At 35.3% G+C, this 13998-nt stretch overlaps 1 protein-coding gene across 1 annotated transcript in view; it reads left to right on the forward strand.

The window, feature by feature from the left end:
- The first annotated feature begins 515 nt into the window (after window positions 1-515).
- Spock3 (SPARC (osteonectin), cwcv and kazal like domains proteoglycan 3) overlaps window positions 516-13998 on the forward strand; it is a 220951-nt gene continuing 207468 nt past the window's right edge. The window contains exon 1 of the mRNA XM_050138629.1: window positions 516-557. The gene's annotated coding sequence lies outside the window, so the exon portion shown is untranslated. The remainder of the gene's footprint in view (window positions 558-13998) is intronic.

A 13998-nucleotide genomic window follows, 5' to 3' on the forward strand; every position in this document is an offset into this window, starting at 1 on the left:
TGCATAAAGTCTATTTATACTCTATGGGCTATTGTAGAATCACTTGATATTTTCCCTGTTATATTAATGGATCCATTTACTATTGTACTAGTGGGAAATGAACTCCTATAATTGGAATCTAGTAAGATACTTTACAGCTTATTAGCTTAGGGGTAATTATCTGCATGTTATATTGCACATTGAATTGCAATTGAAAGCAGCTCATTATAATATTTAAGAGAAGTGCCAACAAAAATAATTAAATTGTTACAGTAACCCTTGGCTTCTAGTGAAACTGAGCACATGTATTGAAATTCGTTTCTTTAACTTGTATGCAGTTGTGTTCCTTTTTGGTAACTATTCTTTTTCTCTGTTCCCTTTCTTTTTTATTTTTTAAATTTGCTGCTTGCCATTGCAGGAAGTAGAGGTTTGTACGCTGTTTCTCTGTTTCATATATTATTTTAGATTTTATATGAATCCATCTATTTTAACTTATCATATACACTTAAATTGTGCTATTTCCCTCTCTTAGGATGATTATTTCCGCACTTGGAGCCCAGGAAAACCATTTGATCAAGGTAAGAATCCATTATTTTTAAATAAAAATATATAAATTCTCATACCTGCTATATTCTAGAAATAGTATTCATTGCCTGGTTAGACTTTAAAATGCTGAACACATAAACACGCACGAGAGGAAAATCTATGCAGTAACTATGTTTATTTCAGTATAATAAAGTTAGGAATGAGATAATTAGGTACATGATTAAGTCAGAATTCCATTTATTTTTAGAAACATGGCTTAGATTGCTGATTTGAGATTTTTAACTTTATTTACCATGTCTATTTTTATTGGTTGTTACAAGTCACTTCATCCAGTTTCTAGGGGTATCCATCTAGCAAGTAGATTTATTTCTGAAAATTTTCCAAAGAAATATCATTACCGTCTTCACTTTAACTGATTAAAATCTTTCATTTAAATGGAAAGCTCTTGGTGATTACATTCAACAGAGGCCTTAGCAAGACCGTGAAGAAAATGCTAGGCACTAAATACTACTCTCCAACTCAGTAGCTAGATAGAGCTTGTGCCCTGGCTAGCTCACCTAACGAAGGAAAGCCACACTAACCAGCAAGCTTATTCATGTAAATGAGAACATTCCTGTCACCATAATCGTAATAATTCAACATCCTGCGAGCCTTATTAACTAGATTCCGTGACACAGTACAGAATGCTTTTTACAGGTTCAAAACAAGCATCTTCAGCTTCAGAGGATGTTCTTAACACAAAGTATACTTGGTGAAGCAGTAGTGTTTGGGACTCAGTCAGTGTTCTCTGGGCATAATGAAAGACATCAGTTATAGAGAAAACAAAAGCTGGTTTGAGACATGTTTCTGGAGGTTCTAGTCCAAGAGACCTCTTCCACTTTGCTGTGTGTACCTGGAGAGGGTGAACATTGGGGAGGAAACGATTTAGATCACAGCAAGCAAAGAAGCTAAGAGAGAAGTAAGGAGCTCAAGGAGCTGCAAACCTGCACAACTCTACTTGTTAAAAGGTCTGCTGCCTCAAAACTCTTCCACCTTACAAGACAACACTTTAGTGATTGGATCTTTAAGGAACCATTTCATAATCAAAGTCACAATTAGATCTAGAAACATTTGTATCTTATGTTAAATATTCTCAAGATCTGGCTGTGCATAACCAATAGAAATTTTAGTCTGGCATATGAAGCAAGAATTTGCACCCAAGTAATTCTTCAGAATTCATACTTCTTTTTCTGCTTCCATTACATTCCATATTATACACAATATATTATATACTATTTGCATTCATATTATATTACCAAATTTAGCCCTGTTTTATTTATTGAATCTCATACTAGGATTTAAATAATTTATTTTTCTCTTGGTTTCCCAATAAGTCATGCCATTGTGCTCAGAAAAAAAAAAAGTAATGAAAATGTTATGTCAAACAGAATGAAATGCATTCATGTTTTTTTCTTGGAAAACAAATTTTTATAATGGAATCATAAACCTTGACAATTGGAAATTATCTGTAAACATTCAGTCTTGTCAATCTTGGTAAATGTTGTTATAATAAAGTTGCTTTGATGACATTTATGAGTGGAGAGTGTATTGAATTGTGACTTCTCTTTGCTTGCATAAAACTGGTTATCATAGGAAAAGTTACAAAAAGTAAATATAATACAAGAATGATTTAATCTTAGCTTGTTAAGTATATATCATAAGTGTCATATTTATTGAATAGAGCTAAGTTTATGACTAAAAATTTTGAAAACTGTCTAATAATGTTGTTATATTTAATATGTATTAGTTTAATTAACCCAAGAATAGCTTCAGACTTAGACGAGGTTATTGATGAATTGAGGAAGTCAAATTCTTGCCTGTGTGGTGGTACTTCAAAGAAGACAAGCAAGGATTTCAGCTCGGGAGGTCTAACTTCTGGTACAGGGCCCTAAGTACTCTGTGCTATTGATGATCATATAGTTTCAGGAAGACATGAGAAATCAATTCTTGCAGATATAATTTCATTTGCATATACATTTCAGATTATGTAGTTCAGAGGTATGCATTGTAAGTTTTGGTTCTGTGTGCATGTAGTATAAACTGAGCAACATTCCTTTTCTTACCATTGCAAAATTTGTGTATACTTATTGTTATTGTACTAGATATAAGCATGTTACCATTTGCTATGTTATAGGTCTACAGTATTTTTATACTATCAAACCTTAAATTTTGATAGACAGGATATATACTATTGGTCCATAAGCACACATAAAAATGATATGCAATAGAGAAGCATATTTCATTGATATGCATGTATCATCCCATTTGTGAACCACCCTAGGAGTAAGAAAATATTTCAAACCCCCATAAGATCTGAAAAATATAGAATTAAGTTCTACTAATTTTTAATATATTTCCATTATTTTTTAGATAGCCTGTTTTTCTTCAGGGTATCTTAGTTCAAAGCTAATTGATCTGTTGAACACAAGATAAATTATAAGGCATTTAATGCATGCTTAAAAATTAGCATATTTTATTTATGAGTATATATGTATTGTAAATGTGAGTTTATTTTATTTATGTTTTAAGTGTGAATTGAATTATATATTTTGTTAAAATAGTGAAGAGAAAGTTATTATATTATTCCACTTTTGTGTGCTGCCATTTATGTCTTCCAGACTAAGTACTTTTAGTATAAGTTATTACCTCCATTTTTAATAATGCTTCAACAATATTCCCTTGTGCATGCATGAAATATGGACAAATATGCAAATAAAATCTATGTTGCTTTATATGTAATCATGCACAAATACATGTGTATTCTCACCAAGTAGTTTCTTTTTCATACATATCTCAGGTTTCACAGTTTTCACTGTAACAATTTAAAACATCTCATTTAAGATTCTTCCTATTTATCACAACATTTCCAGTTTGCCTTTTTTTTTTAATCTACTAAAATAACTAGAAGCTTGGGAACCTATAATGGTTTTGTGTGCTTAAGTAAACCATTTTGATGATTGTGACTCTGCTTTAAAAGTGAAATAAAGTACGTGGATGCAAAAATAAATAGCTTTGCATTTCTCCACGCTGAGTTCTCTGTGATACTGCTTCTCTTCATTAGTGTGGTTAATCATAAGTTGACACAACTGAAATCAACTGAAAAATATCTTTAATGAGGACATACATCTTCTCGAATAAGACCTAGACTTTTTATTCCGTGTTTACTGTGAAAAATTAAGGAGAAATTCATGAGTGAACATAGAGTAGTAGAAGAAACCTGATTTAAAATAATTTAGTAATGCTTTGAATAAATTCACAGCAGGTTTTAAGGGCAAATATGCAGTTATTTCTTTTAACCTGTTTTGTCTATGAAAATGATTGCGTAGCATAAAAGAGAAATAAGTAGAATTTTCAGCAGTACTTCAAGTTGTTTATAGAATCTGATTGAATTAATCAACTGTATTTGTACCTGTCATCTTTACTCAAAAGTATGTAATACACACAGAGTAACACACAGACACATACACACAGAGACCCACAAAGACACAGACACAAACATAAATACAGATACATACACACACACACATAGACACACACAGACATAGATGCACAGAGACAGAGAAACACACAGAGAGACCCACAGAGACACACAAGTGCACATACACACACATACACCCATAAAAAGACACAGGAGTACACACACAGGTACAAATGCAGACCCACAGAGGCACAGATACACACAGACCCACAGATGCACAGATACACACACACACACACAAAGAGAGAGACAGACTCAGACAAATAGTCACAGACACATGGACACAAACTTACAAAAACAGACACATAGATAAACATAAAGCACAGACATATCAAACACCCAGACACAGATAGACACACATACGCAGAGAGAACCTGAAACACACAGAGACATAGACATAGACCCAAATACATAATAGACACATACACACAAACATACACACACACACACACACACACACACTTCTGTGTGAAAGAAATAGGAAGAAAACATGCATTCTGTACTTTTCTTTTTCTGTTGTGAAATACCTTAGGAATCTAATTAAGGAAGAGTTTATTTTGGCTAACTGAAAGTGTAGTCCATCTTGGCAGAAATAGCACGGTAGCATCAATGCTTAGGGAAAAGAATTATTAATGCTATTGCTTAGTTCTAATTCCTTTTTTCCTTTCTTTTGTGGTTCCCAGACCATGGATAAGTGCCTAACATCAGAATAGGTTTCTCTTGCCTCAGTTAAGCCAATCTAAACACGGGTAAGAATTTCCCATAGGCTTGTCTCCTAAGTTTGTCTCCTAAATTTGTCTCCTGAGAAGGTGACAAATATGAGTTATCACCTCACAGTAGCTTCTGGTTGCTCTCCTTGTTTTTACCAGGGAGAGGATTGTAATTAACAGATTTGCAACTAGAAACTTAGATATAAACATGTTTATTTCTTTTGTGAGGTGCCAATTCTATTTGGTTGCTGTGTTTCCCTGTTTTGCAGGTGTCTAGGGGTTGAAATTAGTTACGAGAAGTATAGATAGAGACCTCATGAAGGCTGTTTAGCCCCTGTGACACTTTGGAAGTGCCGTGTCCTACAGATCAAGTCCTCTATCTGGAGGACAAATGAAGTCTTACTGTTCTGTTTCAGTAGATTTAATTTAACAGATTATAGAGATGAGTTATGTGAAGCCATTCCTACACTCAAGATGCTGAAAATTGTGAGAACAGTTGTAGGAACAGTTAGAGGTGGAACTAGATGAGCTGTTTACCAAGTTTCTAAGGAGGGCAGATGACAAAATCCACTTCTCTGTTTGAGAGAACAGTCACGTGTTCAGCCATGGGCTTTGCCATCATTTCACTCTTTTTGTCTTCAGTCCTAAAGGCTTCCCGTCATTCTCATTGGTTAGTTACATTCATCTGTGCAGTGTCTTCCACCACGACATACCAGTCACAACCAGATTTGTTCCCTAATTATCATCATCTCGCTGCAAAACACATGATGGAGAAACTCCATCTGGAGCTTTTGTTCTCATCAATGACTATAGCCGTCCCTTATACCACATTTATAACTATTTCTAAAATTAAAGAAGTTAATTGTTTCAACAACTAGATGCCAACGTTTGTTTTCTCTCCCTTTAAATATAGTGATGTACTTAAAACACATATTCTGTAGATTAGATTTCCTAATGCCTGGAGTATAACTTGTTTACATAAGTGTTATGTTTTTCCTACTCTTACTTTGGGCATTTCTTAGTAATATTCTGAAACAATAGGTTGGTCTGATCTGTATTTCACAATAGAGGCATGGTGTTCCACAATAGTGCTTTGTTTAAAAGCTTAGAGTCTTTTGGTTTTGTTTTAGTGGAAAAATCAGCCCTCTATTAAAATTCATTGAGGGCAATATATAAAGAAGACTTCATTATTTTGTCAATGCTTTTCAATCATTTAAAATGTGAGTTTAAACCTCTGTTTAATGTGAATAATTTTGGATCAATTAACATTGTTTGATTTAAGATTTTTGAGTCATTTTGAACAAAATCATTTTTAGATGATAACATTCACATGCTAACAGTTGAATTGATTCACATCTTATGCTGCTTGATTGGTCATGTTAATAACTTTGTATCATAGAATCCTTCTATACTCCTAAGGTAAAATATTCAGACATTGTATTTTGCCAAGACATCAGTATTACATGCTTAATTATTCTATGTTATTCTATGACTGCACTTTTGTTTCCTAGCACTCAGATCCGAATAATCACACAGAAACTCTATTAATTTACATTGTTTGTCCAATGTCTTAGACTTCTTACTGGCTAGCTCTAACTACTAAATAAAAGCATTTTATTAATGTGTATATTGCCACAAGGCTGCGGCTTACTGGTGTGGTACATTACTCTCTAGGCAACATCATGGCATCTCCTCTACTCTGCCTGTGTTCTCTCTCCCTGTCTCTGTTTAGATTTACCACACAGCTTTACCCTGCTAAGCCACTGTCTGAAACAACCTTATTTATCAACCAATAAAAGCGACACATATACAGAAAGACATCCCGCAGCAATGTTATGCTTAGAATATATGAGAGATGGCTCCTCAGTGAAATGTTTATTTCCTTTGTTTAGTCCTTGCTGCATCAAATCTAAAAAAAAAAATCATTCTACAATATTTCATTGTTTTAATCTATATAATAATGTTCTGTCTCCAAAGTGTAACAGAGTGTGTAAAACACATCTGGTTTTGGGTCATAAATTTAAATTGAGATTAATCATACTTCATTTGCTTTATAGAGCACTATCCTGCTCAGGTGTACAAGAAGGAAAATTGTGTGTATTTCTTTTCAATGAATTTATATATTAGAAAATTTTGAATCAAATTTGTGGAGCATACCATGGAGTTGATAAAATTTACACTAAAATTATTTTTTGAGTTTGGAATACATTTTCTTATTATTTTAATTTTTGTTATTCAAGCATGAGTAATATTCCATGTGGTTATTAAGCCATAGTTTATTAGAGACTTCATTGGCCAAAGAAGTAATTCTAGCATTGTTTTATATGAGAATTAATCACTTATTTGTTCAGTGAAAATTTTTAGTCCAGGATCCTAAATATTTTTAATTACATTTCTTTTGTTTATTATGTGTTTGCATACATGTATGGAGGCCCGAAGTAGGAGGAACATTTGGTTGTGCTAATGGCTAATATTCCTAATCAGGAGACTTTGTGAACAGTTATAAGGTAGTGATAGAATCAGATACTTGTCATCAACTTCTGGCTTCTGAGTGTGTCTGCACCCCTATGAACACACCTGGATACACTTAAAGTCACATATGGGCATAAATCACACACATTTAAACAAAATGGATGTGGAATATGTTCAGGACTAGTAGTTAAACACTTGATCATTAAGCACACATCTGAATATATTTAGGATAGAGTCACTATAGAGAAAGTTGACATTTAAACTTGTTTGGAAACATTAATAAAATCATTTTAATTATGTAACACTATGTGGGTGGAGTAAATTTTCTGCTCTTGGAAATTACTTACAATAAACTGTAGACAACTGAGTATGCGACAAAAAGAATATTTCGGGGACATGAAAACTAGCTGTAGAATACAGCCTTGGAAGCTTTGGATTTGCAAATTTATCCACAATGCTAACCCTGAGTATATGAATTCATGTGTCATTGGGACTATTAAAATGATGGAGCAATACGACTCATGGTAAAAGGACATGCTGTGCAAACCTGATGACCTGAGTTCAAACCTAGAACCCAAGTGAGGTACCTGGATGAGAGGCTCTCATCTGTTTTTCTAGAGCCAGCATTCCTACTACAAGGTAGTAAGCAGATGTAGGAGACATAGCCAGAAGCTCACATTTCAGTGAAGTGAAAGAAATCAAAATAGAGATGCTGCCTCAGCGAAAAAGTAAAAAGAGATGAAAAGAAAGAACCAGTTCATGAAAAGTTGTCTTCTGACCTTTTCCTGAATGCCTTGGCATGCATGATCAGTGGACATGAATGTACACACACACACAGATACACACACACACAGATACACACACACACAGAGAGAGAGAGAGAGAGAGAGAGAGAGAGAGAGAGAGAGAAACCTTAAATAAATAAAAATGGATATTTAAATATTTTAAATATTATTAGACATTTACAGTTTGATAATGCAGTGTTGGATTTATGTTGAGGTGTTTGATCCATTAAGATATAAGTTTTGAGCATGTGGATGGAAATGGATCTACGTGCATTCTTTTTCATGTTGACATCCAGTTATGCCAGCACCATTTATAGAAGATGCTTTCTTTATTCCATTGTATAATTTTGACTTTTTGACAAAATCAGGTGTTTATATGTGTTTGGATAAATATCAGGATCTTCAAATCAATCCATTGATCCACCTGTCTTTTTTTCTGCCAGCACCATGCTGTTTTCCTTATAACAGAGCTTGACATCAGGAATGGTGATGCCTCCAGACGTTCTTTTATTTTGGAGGATAGTTTTGACTATTCTGGGTTTTTTGTTTGTTTGTTTTTTTTGTTTTCACATGAAATTGAGTGTTATTTTGAGGTCTGTGAAGAACTGTTCTGGGATTTTGCTAGTGATTGCAATCTGTAGATTGCTTTTGGTAAGATTGCCATTTTACTATATTAGAGAAATTACCAAATAATCCAATCAAAAAATGGAGTACAGATCTAAACAGAGATTCTCAATAGAAGCATTGCAAATGGCCAAAAGACATTTAAAAAATTGCTCAACATCCTTAGTCATCAGGGAAATGCAAATCAAAATATCTCTGAGATGCCATCTTACACCGATCAGAATGGTTAAGATCAAAAACACCAATGATAGCTTATGCTGGAGAGATTGCAGAATAAGGAAAACACTTCTCTGTAGGAGGAGCAGCGGGCCTGCTTTCCTGCCCTCTGGCTCCCGGCCGCCTGGCTAGCTTATGCCCAGAAATAATTACATGGAAACTGTATTCTTTTAAACACTGCCTTACCCATTAGTTTCAGCCTCTTATTGGCTAATTCTCACATCTAGCTTTAACCCATATTTAGTAATCTGTGTAGCACCTCGACGTGGTGGCTTACAGGGAAAGATCTTAACCTGCGTACATCTCGGAAAGGAGAGCTATGGCGTCTGTCTCATTGCCTTCTTCCCAGCATTCTGTTCTGTCTACTCCACCCACCTAATTTTCTGACCTACCAGGCCAAGCAGTTTCTTTATTAATTAACCAATGAAAGCAACACATAGAAAGAAGACCCACCTACATCACTTCTCCATTGCTGGTGCTAGTGCAAACTTTAAAAATTACAATGGTGGTTTCTCAGAAATTTGGGAATAAACCTACCCTAAGACTCAGCAATACCACTCTTGGATATATACCCAAAGGCTTCTCAATCACACTATAGGACATTTATTCAAATATGTTCATAGCAGCCTTATTTGTAAAAGCCAGAACCTAGACACAAACTAAATGCTCCTCAACTGAAGAATTTATAAAGAAAATGTGCTACAATTATGCAATGGAGTACTACTCAGTGGAGAAAAAAAAAGCTATGGCATCTTGAAATTTGCATGCAAATAGATGAAACTAGAGAACACTATCCTGAGTGAGGTAACTCAGACCCAGATAGACAAACATGGTATGTGCTCACTCATAAGTGAATATTAGACATAAAGCAAAGGATAATCAACCTATAGTTCATGGTTCCAGAGAAGTTAGGTAACAAGAAGAACTCTAAGAGAGATATACATGAATTCCCCTGGGAAGGGGAAACAATCAAGACTTCCTAGGAAAATTAGTAGGTGGGGAGAAGGGAATGTGGAAGGGGAGGGGGAGAGAGAAAGGGAGGAAAGTGAAGAAGATGAGGGAATGGAATGCTCAAGAAGTGGGATGGACAGTGAGGGAGTGAAAGGAAAGAGATATCTTGATTGAGGAAGCCATTAAAGGACTATTGAGAAACATAAAACTAGGGAAAATCCCAGAAATCCTCAAGGATGACCCCAGCTGAGACACTAAGCTACAGTGGAAAGGACAGCTAAATTGGCCTTCCCCTGTAATCAGGCTGGTGACTATCTTAATTGTCATCATAGAACCTTCAACCAGCAATTGATTGAAGCAGATACAGAGATCTACAGTAAAGCACTGGGCCAAGCTTTCTAAGACCAGCCTAAGAGAGGGAGGAGGGATAATATGAGCAAAGGGTCAAGACCATGATAGTGATACCCACAGAAACAGCTGACCTGAGCTAGTGAGAGGCAATTAACTCTGAACTGATAGCAGACTAACCTGCAAAGGACCAAATTAGGTTCACTGAATGTGGGAGACAGTTGTGAGGCTAGACAGTCTGTGGAACCACTGACAGAGGGACCAGGATTTATTCCCAGTGCTTGAACTGGTATCTAAGAACACATTCTTTTTGAGGGCTACCTTGCTCAGCCTAGATATAGAACAGAGGGTCTTGGTCTTGCCTAAAACTGAAGTGTCAGCTCTTCATGGGAAGCCTTATACTTTCTGAAGATTGAATAGGGAAATGGGGTGGAGGGAAGGTTGAGGAAGCAGGAGGAGGAGGAAGTGGGGATGGGAATGGGGATAGCTATGTAAAATGAGAGAAGATTGAATTAAAAAATTCTTAATAAAAAAGAAATTTTCTTAATCCATGAAAACACTAAAAAAACAGTAGCAATAACTGTGAATAACATTATGTATTTCTAACAGCAGATATGATAGATTTTTTTTTGCCTACAAAAAAAAGAGCAGACATAATCTTTTGTGCTCCCAGATATGTTCACTTGTGTTCTTCTTGAGACTTCATAATCATTAAAATGCTCCTTGGAGGGCTGAGGAGTCGGCTCCATGGGTAAAGTAGTTGCACCAAGCCTAGTGAACCCAAGATGGATGCTCTCAATCTTTGTAAACAGCTATTGTGTTGGTATGTATCTTTAACACTAACAAGGCACAGAGAGATGGCCGATCAAAAGGTCCCAGGCTAGTCCATCTAGCTGGAATGGTGATTTTTAGTTTCAATGAGAGACCTTGTTTCAAAAGATTGAGGTGATAAAGCAATTAAGGGAGACATAATGATGTCATATTCTGGCCTTCACAGCATGCACACACACACACACACACACACACACACACACACACACACACGAGTAGTAAATTACTTTAACATCAGGGTTTTAAAAATCCTATGTCAATGCTGGCACTCTTGAATTCCTAGTCTGTGCACTAGTATAATGTTTAGGATAACGGTGATGCCATGCAAGCACAGTATCATGACTATTGTATCCTGGCAGCAGGCAGCAACTAAATTAAATCACGGTAGGCAAATAATGGGCAGCCCTGCTGAGCATGTCTGCTAAGCATGAACAATAATGAGATGAAACCATTATATGTAATTGAAGAATTCGTATGTTTGTGTGTACGTCTCAGCAGAAACTAAAGGGAATAGATCCAAATCAACTCAAAGTATAAAATAACCAGTCCTTATTGCCTCATTCAAATTTAAAGAAATAATAATGAAAATAGGACTCTTGTCTGCGTTTTCCAAGAGCTCATTCGAAATACAGATTCCGAATCTCTAAACTTGAACACAAAAACAAGTTCTCATGAAATTTTCATTTAAAGGTGAGCCCCTCTCTTTTGTCATTTGGGTTTTGTGTGATAATGAAACTGATGTGGCAGAGGTGCATGAATCCTATGAATCCTAGCAAATAGGATTTGCTATTTTCTTTAGAATGCTTAGAAGTTTTATCTTAAACAGGCATGTGTGCTCGTGAAGGCTCAGCCCTGAATACACAGCCTCTGTTGGGGATAGTATGAAGTTACCTTGGACAGTTTTAATATTTGTACAAGCCTATTAACTAATTCACAAACAAGAACATAAAGAAATAATAGTGTAGTGTGTGAAGCCAATTAACTCTTAGCCTCACATCTCATTCTTTCCTACAGGGCAGCCTCCAAGCGCTATTATTTTCCCTGTTACCTTTTCTGACCAGCTTGCTGTGCCCAGCAATATTATAGCCTCCACGCTGTGCCTTGAGATCTAATTTACAATGTCTTTATATTAATTACATTAATCCAATTAAATGATAAACATTGTATTAATGGGTTAAAGCATGTGTGAAAATGGGACTCTTATCTTTGCTTCCTATAATTACCCTTGTGCCCCGAAATGTAAACTGCTCAAAATTTTTTTCTGTTATTTTTTATAATGTTCGATTTGACTTTCTCTGGCCTATAACTGTAGATTGCCCTTCCGCCTCTTTCTCTTCTTTATTCAGATTCGCTGTCGATTTATTGAAGCAACACAGCAGTTGCTATTTCAAATTTAAATGTACAACGATGTGAACCTTATAATACAAGTGAAAAATAAATGTAGAGCAGCATAAATTATAAAGATTACTGCCTAACTAGAAAGATTCTAAATAAATCAGATAATCACAAGGCTATCTAACTTTCTACCCCTTCCAGCTTCAAAATACTGAAAAGTGTATCTTGCTAAATTAGGTCACATACTTACTTTGTTTTGCATAGGTAGGGAAAGGATTTATTCATCTTGCAGCCCATAGTCTTCATCATTGAGGGAAGTCATGACCAGACCTCAAGGCAGGAATCTGGAGGCAAGATTTGGTATAGAGACCATGGATGCATGCTACTTGCTCTTCAGGGCTTATTTACCTTGCTTTCTTACATTGCTCAGGATCATCAGCCAATGCACTGCATTGCCCGCAGTGAGTGAGCTAGGCCATCCCACATAAATAATCAATCAAAAAGTGAACCAGAGGCTTGCGCATAGGCAAATCTGGAAGGTGCTGTTTTCTCAACTGAGTCTCCTCTTCCAAAACAATTCTAGATTGTGTGAAATTGATATAAAAGTAGCCAATAAAATTAAACCCATGTTACTATGACAAATATGCATCACAAAGTTAAACCACAACTCTCCCATTCCTCTCCCATTATCCGAGAATACCTTGTGAATATTAATATCTCAATACAAAACACTTCAACTTCAGCACTTTAAAACTCTCCATTCTCTTTAAAACTTTTAAAATTTTTGAAATTTCAAGTTTTTTTCTCTAAAATACAGTTTTATAACTAGGCACTTTAACTCAAATTATTGCAATCTATGTATTCAGATCCTATTATGACAAAACAGCTGAGAATATAAAATCTTAAGAAGGGAAGGCTGATGTGATTTCACTTTCAGTAGAAAAAAACTTAGTGAACTAACTGGTACATCACAGAAGATGGAGAAAAGAAAACTAACCGAGGAAAGAATAACTATTTATCCCCTGCTGTGTCTCTATGTGAGAAAGGGTAATCGCACCCCAGGGATGTAACCTTCAAACACCCTACCACCATCACCAGGAAGAACAAAAAAAATTTAAAAGTTGATAAAATATGTTTCTGACATCTGGACCTAGAAGCAAAAGACAAACTATCACCTCATATGACAAAAAATTTAATCAAACATTAGAAAGTGATAATGAGTTTTTTGTGGACAATGGCTTGTAATGGACAATTGCTAATAGCATGGTGCTGTTATAGGAAAATAGATGAGTATTTTTGCTTTTGGTATTAAAAATATGTAATTGACACAGTTTGTGAAATATGAATTATTTTTTCAAAAATGTCTTGTGACCTACAGTTTCACTGTAGCAAATGGGTGCTGTTACACATAATGTTTGAGTTCTGTATTCCACAATACATAAACTTCAGGTATTTACTGGTAAAAGCAATTCATTTGAAAGACTGCATTTTGAATCTTTTGGATACATAATTATGACAATGTATGTCTGATGCCACATATAAATTTTGTACATACTGTGGACCTTAAAGAAAGAGTACCACTATGGAATATGAATCATAAGTGCACAGTCAATCATCAGAAATAAAATGAATAAAATGTAACAGATGGACAAAGGGGAACTTGTATGGTTCAAGTAGTGGTAAT

Source organism: Alexandromys fortis, unplaced genomic scaffold (genome assembly GCF_014885135.2).
Source record: "Alexandromys fortis isolate MF-2015 unplaced genomic scaffold, M_Fortis_MF-2015_v1.1 scaffold_11, whole genome shotgun sequence".
Classification (NCBI taxonomy): Eukaryota; Metazoa; Chordata; class Mammalia; order Rodentia; family Cricetidae; genus Alexandromys; species Alexandromys fortis.